General features: G+C 42.3%; 1 protein-coding gene across 2 annotated transcripts in view; it reads left to right on the forward strand.

Annotated features, from left to right (window-relative positions):
• The first annotated feature begins 3,734 nt into the window (after positions 1 to 3,734).
• Positions 3,735 to 20,842, forward strand: part of CSNK2A1 (casein kinase 2 alpha 1) — a 71,250-nt gene continuing 54,142 nt past the window's right edge. The window contains exon 1 of one of the 2 annotated variants that reach the window (XM_012455261.2): positions 3,735 to 3,834. The gene's annotated coding sequence lies outside the window, so the exon portion shown is untranslated. The remainder of the gene's footprint in view (positions 3,835 to 20,842) is intronic. The other variant, XM_012455262.3, reaches the window with a different exon arrangement.

Genomic DNA, 20,842 nt, shown 5'->3' on the forward strand with positions numbered 1-20,842 from the left:
CTGCTTTTGTTTTCTTTCTTTTGGAGGCCATCATGTAAGGAAGCCTGAGCTAGCTTACTGAAGAAGCAACATGGAGGAGAACCAAGGCACTCAAGCCAACAGCCCCAACCAACTGCCAGACATGTGAATGAGGCCGTAGAGGACTAACCAGTTTGCTGGCCTGCTCACTCATGGCAAAAGTGACAGTAAGCCAGGAAAGACCACTTAGAGCAGAAAAGAGCTGTCCTAGCTGATACATGTCCAAACTGCCAATCCACACCACACGAACATAAAATAAATTATTGTTGTAAGCCACTGTATTTTGGGGTGATTTTGTTAAGGAGCAATAGAAAGCTAATACACTTAGGTTCTTAGTGTAGTGATTAAGACTTTTGCCTATAATCCTAGCACTTTGAGAGGCCAAGGCAGGAGAATTGCTTGAGCCTAGGAATTCAAGTCCAGCCCTGGCAACATAGGAAGACCCCATCTGTACAATAATAACAATAATAATAAATTAAAAGTGAGCCAGGCATGGCGGTGCATGTCTGTAGTCCGAGCTATTCAGGAGGCTGGGGTGGGAGGATCGCCTAAGCACAGGAGTTCAAGGTTATTATGAGCTATGATCATGCCACTACACTCCAACCTGGACAACAGAGCAAGAGCCTGTCTCAAAAAAAAAAAAGAGAGAGAGAGAGAGAGAGAGGGAGACTCTAATGGCCCAAGTTGAAATGCAGGCTCCAGGCCGGGTGTGGTGGCTCACGCCTATAATACCAGCACTTTGGGAGGCCGAGGTGGGTGGATCACGAGGTCAAGAGATCAAGGCCATCCTGGTCAACAAGGTGAAACCCCGTCTCTACTAAAAATACAAAAATTAGCTGGGCATGGTGGCGCGCGCCTGTAGTCCCAGCTACTTGGGAGGCTGAGGCAGGAGAATTGCTTGAACCCAGGAGGCGGAGGTTGTGGTGAGCCGAGATCGCACCATTGCACTCCAGCCTGGGTAACAAGAGCGAAACTCTGTCTCAAAAAAAAAAAAAAAAAAAGAAAGAAATGCAGGCTCCATCTCTGGTATGTGACCTTGGGCATGGCCTGGGATCTCTGTGAACCTGAGTCTCCTCATTCGTACAGTGGGATACTTTTGGTTTCTACCTCATTAGGTTGACATGAGGATTAAGTGAGATGATGAACATTCGGGGTGTGGCACAGTGCAAATACTCGCAACATCTTAACTGTTGCTCTTGCTGCTGTTGTTTGCAGAAAGACTAGCCTGAGAGCTGTGATGTGGCAGGTCAGGGAGAGTAAGAGTTAAGGATAAATGTTAAGTCCACAACTAGGTGAACACTGGGGATGGGAAGCCTCTTGAGACCGGAGACCTACACAAATCTGGCCTGGTAGATGCAGGAGTTGGGGCTCAATAATGTCCTGCATGAGTATGAGGGATTGTATATGTGTGCCCAGGTAAGCCCTCTGAATGAAGCCAAGGATAGAGGCCAGAACTTAGAAGAAGAATGAATTAATGCTGAGAGAGAGGCTGAGATCAGAAAGGCATGAAGGCTAAGCCCCGGGAAAAATCCTCACTACACTCAGGTGAAAACTCAGCTTCTTTTTCATGACCTGAATCCCCTGCCCACCTCTCCCACCATATTTCTTCCTCTTTTTCCCTTTATTTGCAGTGCTTCAGCCACCATGGCCTCCTTCTTCAAACTTACCATGCTCTTTCCTGCCTTGGGATGTTTGCACTTACTATTCCCTTCTCAAAGGCACCTTCTGAACCCTCAAGCTAAAGTTCTTTATTTCACAGCTACTTGTCTTTTCCTTTCATAGCCCTTACTGCTACCTGAAATTACCTTGTTTATGTATTTGTTTACCTGCGCATTACTTGCTTCTCACTTTAGAAGGTGAGCTCCACCAGTGACCAACTGGTGTACATCTCGCTCATAACACATCTCTAGTACCTAGCACAGTGTCTGGCTCATAGCAAATAAATAGTTGTGAGTTGAACAAATGTGAATATAGTTGGGAAAAAAAGAAGCCACGAGAGCCAAAAATATATGTTTGAGAGGTAGGTAGAAGGGTAATCATTTCCTGGAAGATGACCTCCCAGAAACTTTAGGATTATCTTGTATAACCTCCTCAGTCCACAAGTGGGGGAAATTGAGGCCCAGAGGTGAGGAGTCACCAGTTGAAGTACACCCAGAGAACAACTGTTGTGGGTTCCCAAGCAATTGGGATCAGATGTTATAAGCCTAACTAGCAGATGAGGCCCAGAGAAGGCCACAGCCACCTCCCTAAGGCCATCACCATAAGTCTGCAGCCACCACCAGCCCTAACCCCACATGGGGAGGAGGTGCCTCTTTGGGAGCAGAGGTGCTAGTCAGCTGACAAACTGTGAAAGGAGGGCTGTGGAGAGTGGAGAGGCCTATTCCTGAGACAAGCAGCTATTCTGAGACAGCTAGGGATAATGGTTGGTACTGAAATAACCCAGCCTCCTCACCCTCGTTCCAGTGCTCACACCTCTGTCCCACCAGAGGTAAGACTAACACTCGAACTCCTTTCAGCAACACTTAGACGCCCCTCCTTTTAGCAGGACCTGCAAAGGAGAAGTTGATCATCAGATGGAGCCCTGTCCAGTGGGGTCTCAGAGTCTGGTGGAGGAGACAGACTAAGGTGCTCAGGCTACTGACTGATGGTGCCTGGGTTTGAGGGAGTTCAACAGAGAGAAGATCCCTAGAGGAAAGGATCCCTGAATTAATTCAATTGGCATACAGAAATTACCCAGTCTATGAGGTGACAGTAAGAGAAGTAACTGCCAGTAAAGGGAGGGAGGCAGCACAGCCAAGTTCCAGGGATTGTTTGCAATCTTAGTGGGTGGAAGCTTCAGGAATTTGAGACGAGAGTGGCTGAATAGGAGGCTGGAGAGGAGGGTTTGGCTAAATTATGGAGGACCTTGAATGTCAAATGAAGAGTTTGGGTTATCTTTGGTGCACAAAAGAGGTCCATGGGAGATTTTTGATGACGAGGAGACCATGATGAGCTTTGCATGATAGAAAGTGCTCTGTGGCTGTTTTGGGGAGGTAGCTCGGGCAAGGAGAGCAGGGGTGGGTGGCAGATAGAAGGGAAAAAACACTACATTCTGGACGCAGAGCTCTAGGCAGGACTCCCGCAGGAGGAAGGAATTGGGCCTTGGTCTCTTGAGATCTAGTATTCCCACTTCCCAAACTCCTGTGCCACGCCCTTCCTGGGGTCCAACTTTGATTTACTTCTTTCGAACTCCAAGTTTGAACAGAAAAAGTGTCGCTGAAACCCTAATTTTAAACGAGGGGTCAAAGCAACAGAGACTTCAGCTCCCAGAATGCTTCACTCTTCAGCTCTGCAGGTCGCGCATGGTACTTTTCAAGAAAGGCGGGGCCAGCAGGGTGAAGTGCGGGAAACCCGGGTACCGCCATCGTAGCTTGGGTCAAACCAACTGTTCACCTAGTGGGAGGTTCATGTTCTCTCTGTCGTCACTTGTTAACACTATTGAAATAAAATGCGATTAACTATTGCAAGTCTCCTTATTCTCCTCTGCGTTGAGAATTCCTTCCATTTCACATCCTAGGCCGGAACTGAATCCCTAAGGCTACAATAGGACATCCCAGCATGGCCGCACTCAGCGAGATTCCTCTAGGGGCGTAGTCGGAAACTGTCTCGCTCCGCCTCCTGGTAGGAGGGGGTTTCCGTTTCCGGCAACAGCGGCTGCAGCCTCGCTCTGGTCCCTGCGGCTGGCAGCCGAGCCGTGTGTCTCCTCCTCCGCCGCCGCCATATTGTCTGTGTGAGCAGAGGGGAGAGCGGCCACCGCCGCTGCCGCTTCCACCACAGGTACCTTGGGAGCCGCCAGGCGAGGTCGTTGGAGGGTGGGGTGGGCCCAGGATAGGGCAGCGGAGCTTGGCCGCCCCTCACGCTTTCAGCAGACTCTCGAGCGACCCGTCGCCTTCCCCTGCCCCCACCTTCACATATACACCAACCGAGGCCCCTGCAGCCCATCGGGGAGGCCCGGCGCCAACCCCCAGGGCGGAGGGCGAGGTTTGAGGGCAGAGGACTATGTGAGGGTGGGAACCGGCTGCCAGAGTCCAGCTTATTGCGGAGGAGAGGTCTGGACTGGGTGGGGACTAGGGGACAACTTGGAGGAGGGGGTCGTCCGAGGGGGAAGGGAGCTTGAGGGGTGGGGCCGCCGGGGGGTGCTGGGAGAGGGTGCAGAGGGAGTGGTGCCTGCTGGGTAGTGTGCGGTGAACCCTCCCGCGGAACTGGGCAGCTGGAGTAGGGGCCTTCCTAGGGTCCCTCTGGGCGGGGCTGAGCTTCCCACCTGCAGAGTGGGTGCGAAGTGGGGAGAACCCCAGGCGGGGTTGCTGGGGAGAAAGGGGGAAGGGGCCCAGTCGTGGGGCAGAACGTCTGAGGTTGGAGTTAAAGACTAGTTAGGAGCCTGGATAGAAAAAGAGGTATGGAGAGAATGAAAGCCTGGCTAAGAATATACATATGTTAGTTGGTGACCTTTTGAAAGAGTAGGACTTTTCAATTTTGTTTTTCGTTGTGTGTTTTTGCAGTGTTGGAACATTTCTAGATTAAGTAGGTGATGGGTGGAGCTTCTGTAGTTTGTTTTGGGGAAGCGAAGTCAGGGTCGGGAGAAGTTGCATCTTGGCTGTTGCTTTGTGTGGAGGAAGAGTTCTGAAAAGGAGATGACAAATTATTTGGGAAGACTTGATTACCTTTCAGCTGTTTAATTCTACGAGAATGGGACGTGGGGAGAGGAAATGAAAACTAAAAAGGGAAGATTTTTTCCAAGAATTGGAGACTTCATTTCATCTAAGGAGTTCAGTATAGACCAGTGGTTAAAAACCAGACTGCCTAGGTACTCAAATATCAGGGCCATTGCTACTTAGCTGTGTGACCTAAACTCTCTAAGCTCCAGTTTTCCTGTCTGTAAAATGGGGATGATGGTATTTCCTAGCTTATGAGTTTATGGAGAGGAGTAAAGAGGACAATTTGTGTCAAGTGCTTACTACAGTGTCTGGCAGGTAGTAAGTGCTTGGTGGCTTTTACTTGTCACTGTAAAGGGACTAGCTGGTATATTTGGGATTCTTCTGTTCTAGGTAAAATTTATAGTCAAGAATTTGACTGTAGACAGGGCCTTAGAATATTATCTTCGTACTTGTTGTAGGGTTTTGTTGTAAGTCATTTGGCTTTACTGGCTTGGTGGACCTGGGGCTGAAAGTCCAGTACCAATACCAACTCTCCTCCGTGGTATTCTCAAAAGTTCACCTGCAGTCTTAGCAGGGCATGTTTGTCCTTCTGTGACTTTGAAATACTTGGCTTTGGCTTGCAATTGGGGGAGGGTGTGTGACTTGAAGAAAGAATGAAAGATTGGAAATTTGCTTAGATTGATTAATCAACTGATTACAAAATTAGGTCACCCTGAGGTGACTTTTCTTTAACAACAAAAAAATGCCTAGTTATGTCCTCTTTTGTGGAATACAGAGACGAGAAATACACATTTAAGGAGGAGCATAGGTTAGCTTCTAAGTAGTTATGGGTGAAGTGCCTTGCAATTTGAGGATGAAAGAGGTGGCAACTCCTTTTCCATAGTGTGTGTTTAGTTCTTTTGCCTACTTATCCAGAGTGAGTCCTTGGTTTTACTATTGTCTCTATCTCTGAACATAGACCTCTGTGTCACATAAGTAAAGACATATGTATAAATACTTCACGTAAGTAAAATATATACACTTTTATTTCACACTTGTTTAAAGGAAGGGATGATTTTCTGTAGGAAGTGAATTTAAACCCTTCCATGGGACTGGGATTTGTAGTAGGCAAAGTGACATCTACCTCTTCCCAAGGTGTCCATACCTTAATCCCCAGAATCTGTAACTATCCTCTGTTACATGTGTTACATGGCAAAAGGAACTTGGCAGGTGTAATTAAGGTTAAGAATCTGAAAATAGAAAAAATTATCCTGGATTTTTGGGTGGGCCGAATCTAATTATATGAGTCCTTGAAACCCTAATTTTAAACGAGAACTTTGTCCAGCTGGGGTCAGAGAAATGGGCAGAAAAGGAAATCAGAGATTTGAAGCATAAGAAGGACTCTATTTGCCTTTGTTAGAGAGGACCACATGGAAAGGTCCCCAGAGAAGGAATGTGGGCAGCCTCTAGTAGCAAAGACCAGTTCCCGCTGACAACCAGCAAGAAATGGGGACCTCAGTCCTGCAACCAGAAGGAACTGAATTTGGCCAACAACCTTATTGAGCTTGGAAGTTAATTTTTTTCCAAGAGTTTCCTTGAGACACCTTGATTTTTGGCCTCGTGAGACTCTAAGCAGAAGACCTAGCTAAGCCCACCCAACTTCTGACCTACAATAACTGTGAGATAATAAACTTGTGTTATTTTTAGCCCCTACATTTGTAGTAATTTGTTACAGCAGCAGCAGAACACTAGTATTGATTTTGGTACCAGGAGTGGGGTACTATTACCTAAAAATGGAAGTGGCAGTGGATAAAGGTTAGAATAATTTTGAGGGGCATGATAGAAAAGGCCTAGAACACAGGAGGATTGCTTGAGGCTAGGCAGTCAAGGCTTCAGTGAGCAGTAATGGCACCACTGCACTCCAGCCTGGGTGGCAGAGTGAGACCCTGTCATAAAAAGAAAAAAGAAATGGCAGGGTGTGGTGGCTCATACCTGTAGTCCCAGCACTTTGGGAGGCTGAGCAGGCAGATCACAAGGTCAGGAGTTCGAGACCAGCCTGGCCAATATGGTGAAACTCCGTCTCTACTAAAATTACAAAAATTAGCTGGGTGTGGTAGTGTGCCCCTGTAATCCCAATTACTCTAGAGGCTAAGGCAGGAGAATCGCTTGAACCTGGGAGCAGAGTTTGCAGTGAGCCGAAATTGTGCCACTGCACTGCAGCCTGGGCAACAAAGTGAGACTGTCTGAAAAAAAGAAAGAAAAAAGAAAAGGCCTGGGACAGATTTTTAGTAGCAATATGGATGTTAATGACTGCTAGTGAAGGCTCAGACAGAAGTGAGGTCTTCCTTATTGGAAACTGGCAGAAAGGGGATCCTTGTTACACAGTAGCAACTAAGTTTAGCAGAATTGTATCCTGTGGTTATATGGAAAGCCAAATTTGTAAGTGATGAACTTGTGTATTTAGCTGGGATTTCCAAGCAAAGTATTAAAGGTGCAGCCTGGTTTATTTGTGAATGTGAACTTTAATGGCGTGAACCCCTGTGAAATTCTTGCATAGCTCATTAGGTTCTTGAGAATTTTATGCTAACATAAACAATTCTAGTTTGGATTGAAAGAGAAAGTGCCGGGCGTGGTGGCTCCTGTTTGTAATCCCAGCACTTTGGGAAGTTGAGGCGGGCGGATCACCTGAGGTCAGGAGTTTGAGACCAGCCTGACCAACATGGTGAAACCCCATCTGTACTAAAAAAAATTAGCCAGATGTGGTGGCACTCGCCTGTAATCCCAGCTACTTTGGAGGATGAGGCAGGAGAATCGCTTGAACTCAGGAGGTTGCAGTGAGCTGAAATCGTGCCACTGCACTCCAGCCTGGTTGACTGAGTGAAACTCCGTCTCAAAAAAAAAAAGAGAGAAGTGATAGGGCTGTTGGACCCCCCAAATTCTGATAGGAAGCAGGCTGATAAAACTACTCACATGTGAATGTGTTGCTTTCCATAAAAAAAGAAGGGTGACTCAGACGGAGATAGAAAGGAGAGCCTAGTCGGGTGGAGCTAAAAGCTGGAGAGGAATTTTCCCAGGCTTTGAAATGGAATGGAGATACCCGAGATTTTGAAACTGCTTTGGACCCTTGGCTCTGTTTTCTTTTACATTTTACCCATTTGAACTGGAATTATGTTAACTGTTATTCTGTATCTGTCTCACAGTAGTATGTTGGGAGCAGAGAACTTGTTTAATAATTTTGCCCCAGCAGTTATACCTACTGTATTATCTCGAGAACCTCATCCACACCTGAATAGATAAATGAGATTTCGGACTTTTGAAATAATGAGCTTTAGATGGAAAACCTTTGGGACCTTAGGATGGGAAGATGTATTTTGCATTTGGGAGAGGATGAATCGTTGGAATCCAGAAGGCAGACTGCGGTAGGCAGAATGGCTCCCCTACGATTTCCATACTATAAACCCTGGAACCTGAATATGTTAATGTAGCAAAAGAGACTTCGTAGATTTAATTAAAGTTAAGGATCTTAAAATGGATAGATTATTTTGGATTTTCTGGGTGGGTTTGTTCTACTCACAAGAGCACTTAAAAGCAGAGAACTTTTTCAGGCTGGTGTCAGAGATGAAGCAGAAGGGGAAGTCAGAGATTTGAAGCATGGTAAGGATTCGACATGCGGTTACTGGAGGGGGCCAGATGGAAAGCATGAGAGAGAGAATGCAGGCAGCCTCTAGTAGAAAAGGCCAGTGCCGGCTGATTACCAGCAAGGAAGTGGGAACCTCAGTCCTACAGCTGTAAGGAGCTAAATTCAGCCAATCGCTTAAATGAATGTGGAAGCGGATTTTCCCCAGAGTTTCCAGCAGGGAACCAGCCCAGTGAATACCTTCATTTAGCCCTTGTGAGACCCAGTCAAGCCTGCTGAATTCTGTAACATAATAAATTTGTGTTGTTTTGTTTGTGATAATTTGTTAATGACAATGGAAAACAAATACAGGGTTTTTGCTGGTTTTATTTCAGAGTCTTTGGGATATTATTTTCTAGAGAACAAAGATAGTAAAGATTCTACAAAGTGATTTAGTTCTGGAAGACTCCACAGAATAATGGTGTTGAGTGGAACCTGTGCCTCTTTCTTGATGTTTAATATTATTATTGTCCCTAGATGCAGTTTGAAGGAGCTTGATGACCAGCTTGGTGAAATTTAGTTTCTGAACATCTAGGACATTGGTAGGATTTCTGTAAATTGGAAGTTCTTCCATATCTTGCATAAATGACATAATTTCTTCATTAATTTTTATTGGCTTAATAAAACAATGGGCTTATATGACAGCCTATTAAATGTTATTTCTTATTTTTTAGAGGAGATGGAAATGGGTGATATATTTTTGTGAATTTGTAACTGTTCTCTCGTAGCTCCTACCCCACCCTAGCTTAACTCAAAGTTGTAAGATCTTTTCTCCCTGTCATTGTTGAGGTTGTTGAGGTTAAAAGTCAGATCTACCAAATAGAGTTTCTAGCTTTTAAAAAGTCTTGTTTTTGTTCTTTAACAGTATCCTACTGATTGGATTCATAAAATATGGACTAATGAAACTACTCAGAGGATGAAGGAAATTAGACCATTTCTTCTGAGTTTTTACCTGAATAGAAAGATGATGACAAGATTAGCATTTCAGGGTATGGAAGACTTTAGAGATTATGTTTGACTTTGGGTTTAGAGTAAGGGAAATTGGACCACGTGAATGTTAACTGATCTACCAAGATATCTCAGCCCTAGAGCTAGTCTAGAATCCTGGTCCAGCCAGTAGAGAGTCATGACTTTTGAACTATGTTCCCTGAGTACCACTGTCTTACCTAGGACAGCTTACTTTATCTCTCTGTGTCTGTTTTCTTCATGGGTCATTGTGAGGATTAATTAAGATAATGCATGTAACATACTTAGCACGGTACCTAACACAGGAAATGCCCTCAAAATGTTAACTGTTGGCTGGGCATAGTGGCTCACACCTGTAATCCCAGCTCTTTGAGAGGCTGAGGTGGGCGGATCACTTGAGGTCAGGAGTTCAAGACCAAACTGGCCAACATGGTAAAACCCTGTCTCTACTAAAATTAGCCAGATGTGGTGGTGCGAGCCTGTAGTCCCAGCTACTCAGGAGGCTGAGGCAGAAGAATCACTTGAACCTGGGAGACAGGTTGGTTGCAGTGAGCCAAGATCGTGCCAGTGCACTCCAGCCTGGGGGACAGAGTGAGACTCAGTCCCACAAAAAAAAAAAAAAAAGAAAAGAAAAGAGAAAGAAAGAAAGAAAGAGATGTTAACTCTCTGTAATATTTATGGTAACTCTTGACAACTGTGTGCATAAATGTTACAGTATGATTTGTACAAGTTCAGACACTGAAAACCAATATGAATTGCCATTGAATTAGGTAAGGGCTTAGTATTTTAAGGTAAAAAATAATGTGATACTTGATTTGAAATGAGAAACTAGATTTTGATCTGTCACAATTCATGGGAAACCTGGGCCAGGTTTGTTTCATGAGAGTATTCATGTGTTCTTATACCTAAATTTCTTTGAACTCCTGAGATAGATAATTTCAAAAGTAGCATGTCATTTTAACAGAGAAATCTAGGCCAGCCAACTTTTCAAATGAAGAAATTCCTCTAGGGTTATTAAGGAAAAGTAGCTGCTGTCATTGTAACAAAGGATGTATTTGCATTGGGTTATAGACAAATGGTAGTTTTCTTATGTTGAATGCTCCCAAGTAGAATTCAGCAGATATAGTTGTTGGCCAGATGTACTTTTTTTTTTTTTTAAACATCTGGAAGTCAAAGATTGAGTTTTTTAAAAAAGTTTAAGGTGAAAGACTGCTAGGAGTGGCATTTTAACTGGTTTCTACAAATTATTTCAGTCTTAGACATTTAAAAAAAAACCTACTTAGCAACAGTTGCTATGGTAGGCAAGCTTGTTTACATTAGTGGTGATAATTTTTTTTGCATAGAAAATATTGTATTATCTGAGGGGATGGTTTTATGGTTAAATACCAGGGTACAAGTTAGATTAATGTTTTATAATTTTGTATGTGTGACATCTTAAATGCCCTTATATTGGCTGCTCTTTTCTTTTTATACTTTCTTGTCTTGTGGGTTTTTCTGACAGGTTTTTATTAGCTGAAACATTTTAATTTGCTTGGAAAAGTGAATGCTTGGAATTTTCCTGAAGTTATGACTAATGCTTTAATGGGCATTTCTCAATTTAGCTATCTCATCAATGTTCTATAAATTTTAAGAAAACTACCCTGTTTAAAATGAATGGGTAAATTATTTTCCAAAAAATGTTATCATGTCATATCCAAAAGTACCAGATAGTCATTTTGGGTTATTGAATTCATAACCACTCAAAAGATGTTGTTCATTCAACAGATCATGAGTGCCTGCTACATTTCTGGCAGGTATTCTGCTAAAGATCTCCAAACTGTCGCTGCCCTCCAAGCTCACAACTGAGTGACATTTTCTAATAATAGACATATCATACCATAACTTAGTAGCTTTTGGAGGTGTTTTCTTATGATAACTCCTGTTTGCTTTGTATCTTAGGTACAGTTTCTGAAACAGCTACAGAAATGGGAAGGGGGTAGAATAGAGAATTAACTGAGATTGCTGGTGGGGTGGGGAAGGCAGCAGGATAGTGGGAAAGAACCTGTACTTTGAGTTTGAGGGAGTTTACTTAACCTTTTCAAGTCTGGGAATTCTTGCCTCTACAGTTGGGATAGCAACTGCTTTGGGCAACTTAGTAACCTTCAGTTTCTTCATCTGTAAAATAAGAATTAGTAGTACCTACCTTAGGATTTTTGTGAGGATTAGTAACTAGAGTGCCAGTTAGCGTTATTATTGAGGATTAAAGGAGAAAATTTATAAAATGTCTGACAACATTAGTTCTTTCCCTTCCCTTCAGAGAAAACAATGTGTTTATTGCCAGTGCTGCTATTTTTCATTCTTTATTTTCATTTTCTGCTGCCAAGAGTTCTTATTTTTTTAATGAGACTTTTGACCTGTACTTCCTGTTTCTAATGTAGCCTGCTGGGTGGGTGAGGTATGAATTATTGCTTAGGGGTGGATCAGTATGTAACTCACGCCCAGTGTAGATTACCTCAATTACTTGTGTACAGTGTCTATTAGTTAGTGTTGGTGAGTCTAGGGTTCTTTTGCTTCTAGATAGAGAAGGTAATCTTCCCATCTCTGACTCAGGAAAAGGTCTAGCTTTGCTCACCTATACACTTGTGAATATAGATCAGAGGTCTTACTCCCAGTAGTTCTTTGATCACGGTTTGGGAATTACTTGAGTATTGTGTATCAGAGCTATATTTGGAGGAGGCCATCCCCTTGCATTAACATCTTTTCCATGTCTTTCTCTCTCAGGTAATCCACTAACTTGCTTTCTTGTTTGCTCAGTATTATTAAGTGATAAACTGTAGGCAGACCAGGAACTTGTATTTATCAGCACTTTCAAACTTTTTTCTTCCTTTTTTTTTTTTTTTTTTTTTTTGAGATTGAGTGTCAATCTGTTGCACAGGCTGGAGTGCAGTGGCACAATCTCCGCCTCCTGGGAAACTATCTCAGCCTCCCAAGAAACTGGGATTATAGGCGTGTGCCACCACACCTGGCTAATTTTTGTATTTTTATTAGAGACGGAGTTTCGCCATGTTGGCCAGGCTGGTCTCAAACTCTTGACCTCAGGTGATCCGCCGGCCTCAGCCTCCCAAAGTGCTGGGATTACAGGTGTGAGCCACCACACCTGGCCAGTGTTTTTGTATTTATGATTATATAGAATGACTACAAATGGCCATCTGCTTTGGAGTTTTCTACCTTAAAAAAAATGAAAATACACTATTGGCTAGCAATTAAAAGTATTCAGACGTGTGTTTTGCTATATAATTTATTGTGAGAAGGTTATCAATGTCAAATAAAATGTTTTCATTATTTGCTTCTATTTGTCTGTCTTCCTGACCAGGTCATTTTTCCTTCCAGTGAAGCCATCTTGACCTGGGATTTTCTTTATGGGTAGTTTTTAATTTTTTTTGTAGAGACGAGGTCTTACCATGTTGCCCAGGCTGGTCTCAAACTCCTGGACTCAAGCAGTCCTCTTACCTCTTACCTCAGCCTCCCAAAGTGCTGAGATTGCAGACATGAGTCACCTCATCTGGTCTAAAGAATTTTTAAACACCACAGCTAAGTCCCTGAGCATTCATCTGCAGCTACCTGTATGCCCTTGTTACATACAGTTGTTATTCTGGTGGTTTTTTTTCACAGCCATCTTTTAGGAAAACATTTATCACGCTGACCTTCATACATATTCAAAACTTTAGGATTTGTTGCATCTGGAGCCCAACGCTGAAGCCCACAGGAGCCACCAGCCCCCAGCCAGCATGGGGGACATGTGTCAGTTGTCTTCCTTTCTCCCCTCAGCAGCCACACAGAAAATCTTTTCCATCTTTTAAAATACGATTTTTATACAATTATGGCCTAGTTGCCAGCCCATTCAGGTAAGAGAATAATGAAGAACCCTGACTATTGAAATTCAAAACTCCACCCCAATTTTGCCTCCAAATTTAAAGCAGTTCATTTGATTATAGTATTTTGGATAGGTTGTTAATAAATCAGTTTGGAGAATTAAGGAAATAGTATTAAATTTAGTGAAAAGAACCTATTTAGGCTTTGAATCCTGAACAGATCTGGCTTCCACCACTTAGTAATCCTATGGTTTTCGGCAGATAATTTAACCTCTGAATCTGTTTATTTCTAAAATCGAAATACACATCTGATACTGTGCTGGTTTATAAGAGGCATTCAAATGGTTGCAGGTAGTTATTACATTCATAAATGTTGGATTTTTCTTTAGATTACTCTATATCCCAAATGAAGTTTTCCATCTTTTGGTTCCAGAAGGTTATAGCCAGTGGAATAAAGTTTCACATTGTGACTTTATTTTGCTTGTGTTGCATGGTAAAAAGGCATACAGATGATGACTTCTGTCCATCATTTATTATATTCTATATTATAGGAGACAGTACTGAGTTCAAATTTCTCTTAGGTGTTTAGAGTAGAACTGTGTTAATCCAAATCAAACTGCTTGGGTTTTCTTCTACTGCCTCCCTTCATTGGAAGACCTCTCATTGTTGCTGTGTTACTTACATTATACTGACACTGATTCCTTTTCTGGGTTGAAGGTGGAGAGAAATGTAATTCACACAAAAGGCCCAAATGCTAATGTTTTCTGTTTTTTTTCCTGTTTTACTGTACCTCCTAGTTTGTTTTATGGAAGTGATACTTATGTGTATTGTTTTAATATTTATTATTTTAAGACAGAGTCTCACTCTGTCACCCAGGCTGGAATGCAGTGACACGGTCTCGGCTCACTACAACCTCTGCCTCCTGGGTTCAAGTGATGCTACTGCCTCAGCCACCCAAGTAGCTGGGACTACAGGCGTGCGACACCATGCCCAGCTAATTTTCGTATTTTTAGTAGAGACAGGGTTTTGCCATGTTGGCCAGGCTGGTCTTGAACTCTTGGCCTCAGGTGATCCGCCCACCTTGGCCTCCCAGAGTTCTGGGATTACAGGTGTGAGCCACTGCACCTGGCCTATATGTATTGGTGTGTTTGTTTGTTTTGTTTTGTTTTGTTTTGTTTTTAGACAGAGTCTTGCTCTGTCACCAGGCTGGAGTGCAGTGGTGCGATCTCAGCTCACTGCAACCTCCGCCTCCCAGGTTCAAGCGATTCTCCTGCCTCAACCTCCCGAGTAGCTGGGATGGGACTACAGGGCACACCACCACACCCTGCTAATTTTTGTATTTTTAGTAGAGACAGGGTTTCACCATGTTGGCCAGGATGGTCTTGATCTCCTGACCTTGTGATCCGCCCTCCTCAGCCTCCCAAAGTGCTGGGATGACAGGCATGAGCCACTGAGCCTGGCCGTGTAATGTTTTTAAAAACAAGAAAGTTGGATGTTTTGTAGGTAGGAATAAAAGCAAAAGGCCCCGAGGGGCATGTTAGGATTTATAATCTCCTAAAGTTAAATATCCTGAAAGTTTACACAAGCAGTAACTTCATGAGTTATCAAGTATTACTGTGAATATTTATGTTCCAAATTCAGAGCCTTAATCAGACCAGAAAAGACATATTCTTTTTGGGTTTGAACAGGTAGTTTTCTTATTCAGCGTGTACTTAGTATCTTGGGGACTTTGAAGGTCAGAGAGTCAAGGGAACTGTCAAGGAGATAGTTGTTAGATTTTTTTTTTTTTTTTAGCTGTATATATTTCCCCAGTTTAAAAAACAAAAACAGTACTACTTATATGACATTAGTATAATGGGTGAGAGAGAATGTTGTTGGTCATGGTTACCACCTTAAATTGAGATGGGAAAAGAGAATCAATATGAAGTGGAGGAAAACAACAGTAACTTCATTTAGTCATACATTTTTACCATTAACCTGTTTTCTTTTGGCTTATCCTTCTGAGCTAAGGTAAGGAGGCTTCGTTTGTCTTTGTTTTCATTTTTTTGTGTCAGTGACCTCCAAATAGATGATCTTCCAGATGAAATGGTTGCCTGTTAGTACATCTGGACTGTACTTAAAAGCTGCAAAAGATGATTGCAATCTCTTGAAATAAGGGGAATTGTGAAATTGTTTTCTCAACCTGCTGCATGGATTTAGACTATTCAGGTTGTGATCTCCACAAGTAATTTAAACCAGAATTTATCAACCAGTGTACTGTGTCAGGGTACGTTACAGTTGTGTTGAAATACTGGTCCCCTCACACCTCTGGCCATTCATGCAGAATAGTTTTGGATACAGCATCCAAACCAGTGACTTCAGATCCAGAGAAGTCTTGATCATTTACCTCAGTGTGCCATACAAATTTTATTTTCTGTCTTGACTCTAAAAAAGAATGAAAGCACTAATTTAGAAAGCTCAATAATTGGGCTTCTTAACAGTTTTGAGATTCAAGGGAGTAACCAATCTTAAAATAATCTTGCCTTTAAGCTTTTAAAGCCATTTACCTCTCTGACCCCCAAGTAATTTTCTTTGCACATATGATTCAAAGGATATACTTTAAAATGCAAGACTGTAAACGATTTAAGGTTGGACACGAGTGAAGGAATTCAAGTTCTTATTTTCTAGGCAGTAATGTGAGGCAGAAGTAAAGTTCCCTTTTGTAAAACTGTTATCTCTACCTGATTAACTCTGAATGCCACTCTGTCTTTTCTGAGGCTGACATTTTGTTAATCATTCATCAAGCTTGGGTCTCATACTGGAACATAAATTGAAGCCTAGGATACATTGTCTTGATGGCATATACTTAGTTTGAGCACTTTAATGTTTTAGTATTTATGTAAATCACGAAGTTAGCTTTCTTAGATGAGTTTCTGTTTGCCTAACTCAGGAATTATTAATTTTGCTGGAGTTTACAGATTTTCTGAGCCTATAATAATTTTTTTCTTCAAGAAATGTACATGTACATGCTACTTTATGTACATTTTTCAGAGAGTTCATGGCCACTGATCTCATTGTTAAACTCCATTTTCAGTTCCCTAATGTTTCCCCCATTTTATTATTTATTTATAAATTTATATATTTAGTATAGACCAGGGATTGATAGCTGAAATACCTTCAGGAGTCGAGCCAATAAGATAAATGAAGAGTTGTCCAGGTTTCTGTGTGGTATCTCCATTGGGTGTCTTTTGAAAGGGCCCATTGTTCGACAGTCACAGCTTAGCATATCCAGCTGGATTTTATCAGTGCAGGAATGAAGAATCATTGTTACCAGACAGTTAAACCTACCTGCCCTCCCTCCTCTCTGAAGAAATAGAAAGGTTTTTTTGTTTGTTTGGTTGTTTTTTTTTTAGTATTGGCAACTGTCACATTGAATAATATTAATTATGTAAAATTTTAATATATAATTCAACTTAATAGTTGATTCACTTTTTTTGAGGTGGAATTTTGCTCTTTTTTCCAGGCTGGAGTGCAGTGGTACAATCTCAGCTCACTACAGCCTCCACCTCCTGGGTTCAAGCGATTCTTCTGCCTCAGGCTCCCGAGTGCTGGGACTACAGGTGCCCGCCACCACGCCTGGTTAATTTGTATTTTTAGTAGAGGTGGGGTTTCACCATGTTGGTCAGGCTGGCCACTAATGCCTGATTTCAGGTGATCCGCCTGCCTCAGCCTCCCAGACTAGTGGGATTACAGGCATGAGCCACTGTGCCTGGCCTCAATTCACTTTGTAAAAATAATGCGAAGGCTAGGCACTGTGGCTCTTGGTGTAGTCCCAATACTTTGGAAGGCTTAGATGGGATGATCACTTGAAACCAGGAGTTCAAGACCAGCCTGGGCAACATGGCAAAACCCCATCTCTACCAAAAATGCAAAAAATTAGATGGTTGTGGTGGCACACACCCGTACCTTGGAGACATTTTGCTAAGTAAAAGAGGCCACATATTGCATGATTCCATTTATGTGAAATGTCCAGAATAGGCAAATATTTGGAATAGAAAGCAGATTATTGGTTGCCAGAGGATTGTAGGAAGAGGCTATTGAGAGTTACTCCTCTCAGGTACTAGGTTTCTTTTTGGGGCGATGTAGTGTTCTGGAATCAGACAGTAGTGATGTTTCCACAATATTGTAAATATACTTAAAACATACCATTCTAGGGTACTGAATTGTACCCTAAAATGGTTAATTTTATGCTACATGGATTTTATCTCAGTTTTTGAAAAGTAATATTTGAGCAAGATAGGCGATATACACACAGGTAGTCCTCTTCCCAGCCATCTGTGGGAAATACATTCCAAGATCCCCCAGTGGATGCCTGAAATTACAGATAATACCAAACCTGATTATCATCAGTTGGAACACAGTTTCTGTTCATGTCGTCCACCTACAAATAGAATGCCTTTTCCGTCTTTTTTTTTTCTGCATGAAAGTCTCGTAAAGCCTTTTCCATCTTAACTAAGCATTTATCACATACTGTAGTCATAACTGTTGTAGTTTGAGGTATGATAGCAAAACAAGCACAGATTTATTTTTCCCTGTTCACATTACCACTGATAGAAGATTTGTTCTTACCATAGATCTTAGCAATTTCCGCATACAATTTTTTTTTCCATATTAAGTCAAGAACTTTCACCTTTTTACTTAAAGGAAGCATTTTACAGCTTCACATTGGCATTTTCAGATTCTCAGCGTTACTACTCTTGCTTAAATAAAATGAGGGTAACTTGAAGACAAGCACTGCAATACTGCAACATTCGAGTGACCAAGAAGGCTACCAAGTGACTAATGAGCAGGTGGCATATACAGCTGGACAAAGGGATGATTCACATCCAGGCGGGATGGTACTAGATGGTGCAAGATTTCATCACATTACTCACAACTGTATACAGTTTAAAACATGGCTGGGTGCAATGGCTCGTGCCTGTATTCCTAGCACTTTGGGAGGGTAAGGTGGGAAGATTACTTGAGCCCAGGAGTTCAGGACCTGCCCGGGCAACATAGTGAGACGCCCCCCTTTTTTTTTTTTTTTTGAGACAGAATCTCACTCTGTCACCCAGGCTAGAGTGCGGTGGCATGATCTTAGTTCACTGAAACCTCCACCTCCCAGGTTCAAGCTATTCTCCTGCCTCAGGCTCCCAAGTAGCTGGAACTGCAGGCTGCCACCATGCCCAGCTAATTTTTTGTATTTTTGGTAGAGACGGGGTTTCACTGTGTTAGCCAGGATAGTCTGTTTCTCCTGACCTTGTGATCCACCTGCCTTAGCCTTCCAAAGTGCTGCAATTACAGGCGTGAACCACAGCACCCGGCCTGAGAAACTTTATTTCCAAAAAAAAAATTAGCCGAGAGTGGTGGTACATGCCTGTGGTCCCAGCTACAAGAGAGGCTGAGGTGGGAGGTAGAGGCTGCTACAGTGAGCCACCGTTGTACCACTGCACTCCAGCCTGGGTGACAGAGTAAAACCCTGTCTCTAAAAGCAAAATAAAAAATAAAACTTATGAATTGTTTATTTCTGGAATTTTCCATTTAATATTTTCAGACTGCGGTTGACTACGGGTAACTGAAACTGTGGGTATGGGGATTGGCTGTGTTTATGGTCGCCAGTGTACAGTCCCTTGTTGTAGAACAGTAAAATAGGCTGTCAATCTAGACAAATGTTCTCCAATCACTACCTCTGACATTGGGAAAGTTATGCAGTTTTGCCTTCTGTAAAATGAGAAAGACATTACTTAGGTCATGGACTTACCGGTTTAAAAGTGATAAAGCTGGCTGGGCATAGTGGCTCATGTGCCTGTATTCCCAGCACCTTGGGAGGCCAAGGTAGGAGGATTACTTGAGCTTAGGACTTCCAGACCAGCCTGGGTAACATAACAAGACCTCATCTCACCAAAAAAATAAAAAAGAAAGGAATAAATAAATAAATTTAATTAGTAGGGCACGGTGGTGTATTCCTTTGGTCCCAGCTACAAAGGAAGCTGAGACAAGAGGATTGCTTGAGCTTGGGAGGTCAAGGCTGCAGTGAGCTGTGTTTGCATCACTGCATTTCAGCCTGAGTGACAGAGCAAGACCTTATTACAAAAAGAAAAAAAAATAGATAAATCCCAAGAATCAGTGACTGACATAGCATTCACATAATATCTTTAGAACTGAAAGACAACCCATGTTTACTGCCCTTGGTTATAGCCTATTGTATTCTTGTCAGTTTAATGACAACCTACCTTATTAGCTGTTGGTTATTGATTACCTACAGAGATGATTTTGTCTTCTATGTAACCTACCTCCATGACAGTAAAGAAAGGAGTGGAGGAAGGGTGATAATCCTTATATTCTGCAGTTTTCTCACTTTAATCAGGTAGGTTAAATGACATAACCAACATCAGATGTAGGTTTTAGTGGTTGTAGTGTACTTATTCTTTCTGCAACCTCGTGATGTCTTTTAAATCCAAGATTCATTCAGTAATGGAGTACTGAACTGTTTCTGTAGCTCTATCAAGGCTTGTAAAGCAGTGTGCTCATCACATGGTAAACCATGCAGCCTGGAACTTCATAAAAGTTCCAGGAAATAACATTCGCCCATACTGACTAGTTTTACATCTCTTTGGTAAGTGATAAGTTTAAAAAGGATGGATGCAATAATATAGTTAAGACCGAGGAGCATTTTAAAAATCAACCACAGGCTGGCCACAGTGGCTTACACCTGTAACCCCAGCACTTTCGGAGGCTGAAGCAGTCAGATCACCTGAGGTCAGGAGTTTGAGACCAGCCTGGGCAATGTGGTGAAACCCCCAGCTCTACTAAAAATATAAAAATTAGCTGGGCATGGTGGTACACGCCTGTAATCCCAGCTACTCAGGAGGCTGAGGCAGGAGAATTGCTTGAACCCAGGAGGCAAAGGTTACATTGAGTCAAGATAGCACCACTGCACTCCAGCCTGGATGATAGAGAGAGACTCTGTCTCAAAAACTAAAACCAAAACAAAACCACAAATCAAATGTCTGTCATAAAGCTAAATGTATTATATAGAAAGCCATACTTTTCTCAGCTTTGAACAAGAGTGGGCTCATATGCAGGCAAGATTGATTTTTGCCAAAATATTGTCTGTTACTGTCTGGCTATTCAGTTCAAACATTTGTGGAACACTTCATCATGCTAGTGACTATGATAAACACGGGACATACACTAAGAAAAATAAATCAAAGTCTAAGTACTTGAATTCATAATCTGAGGAGAGAGATGTATGTAAACAAAACACATTCAGTGTGACAGTGTAAGAGAGTATATGGATGTGCTTTGGCCCTGTAGAGGAGGTACTTGGCCCATTTTGGAGAGGGATGGGAATGCTTATGCTTGCTGATTCTTGAAGGGTGAGTAGCATTTCCCCTAGCAAGCAGTATTGGAAGGCATAATCCATGTGTAGAAGCACAGAGACCTGGAGAGGAGAGAGAAGCAAGTTCAGTCAGTTTAAACAAATGTTTTGAAAATGTTAAGCTGTGCAGTACAAAGAAATTAGGATAGAACAGGTTGAAACAATACTGATTGAATTTATTGGTCATGGGACTATTTATGATTTTCATTTCTGTGTCAGTTTTTGTTTTTTCTCCCTAAGAATAAGACTGAGATCCTGT

The sequence above is a fragment of the Aotus nancymaae genome, unplaced genomic scaffold (assembly GCF_030222135.1).
Source record: "Aotus nancymaae isolate 86718 unplaced genomic scaffold, 86718_ANA_hifiasm-v0.15.2.pri h1tg000029l, whole genome shotgun sequence".
Classification (NCBI taxonomy): Eukaryota; Metazoa; Chordata; class Mammalia; order Primates; family Aotidae; genus Aotus; species Aotus nancymaae.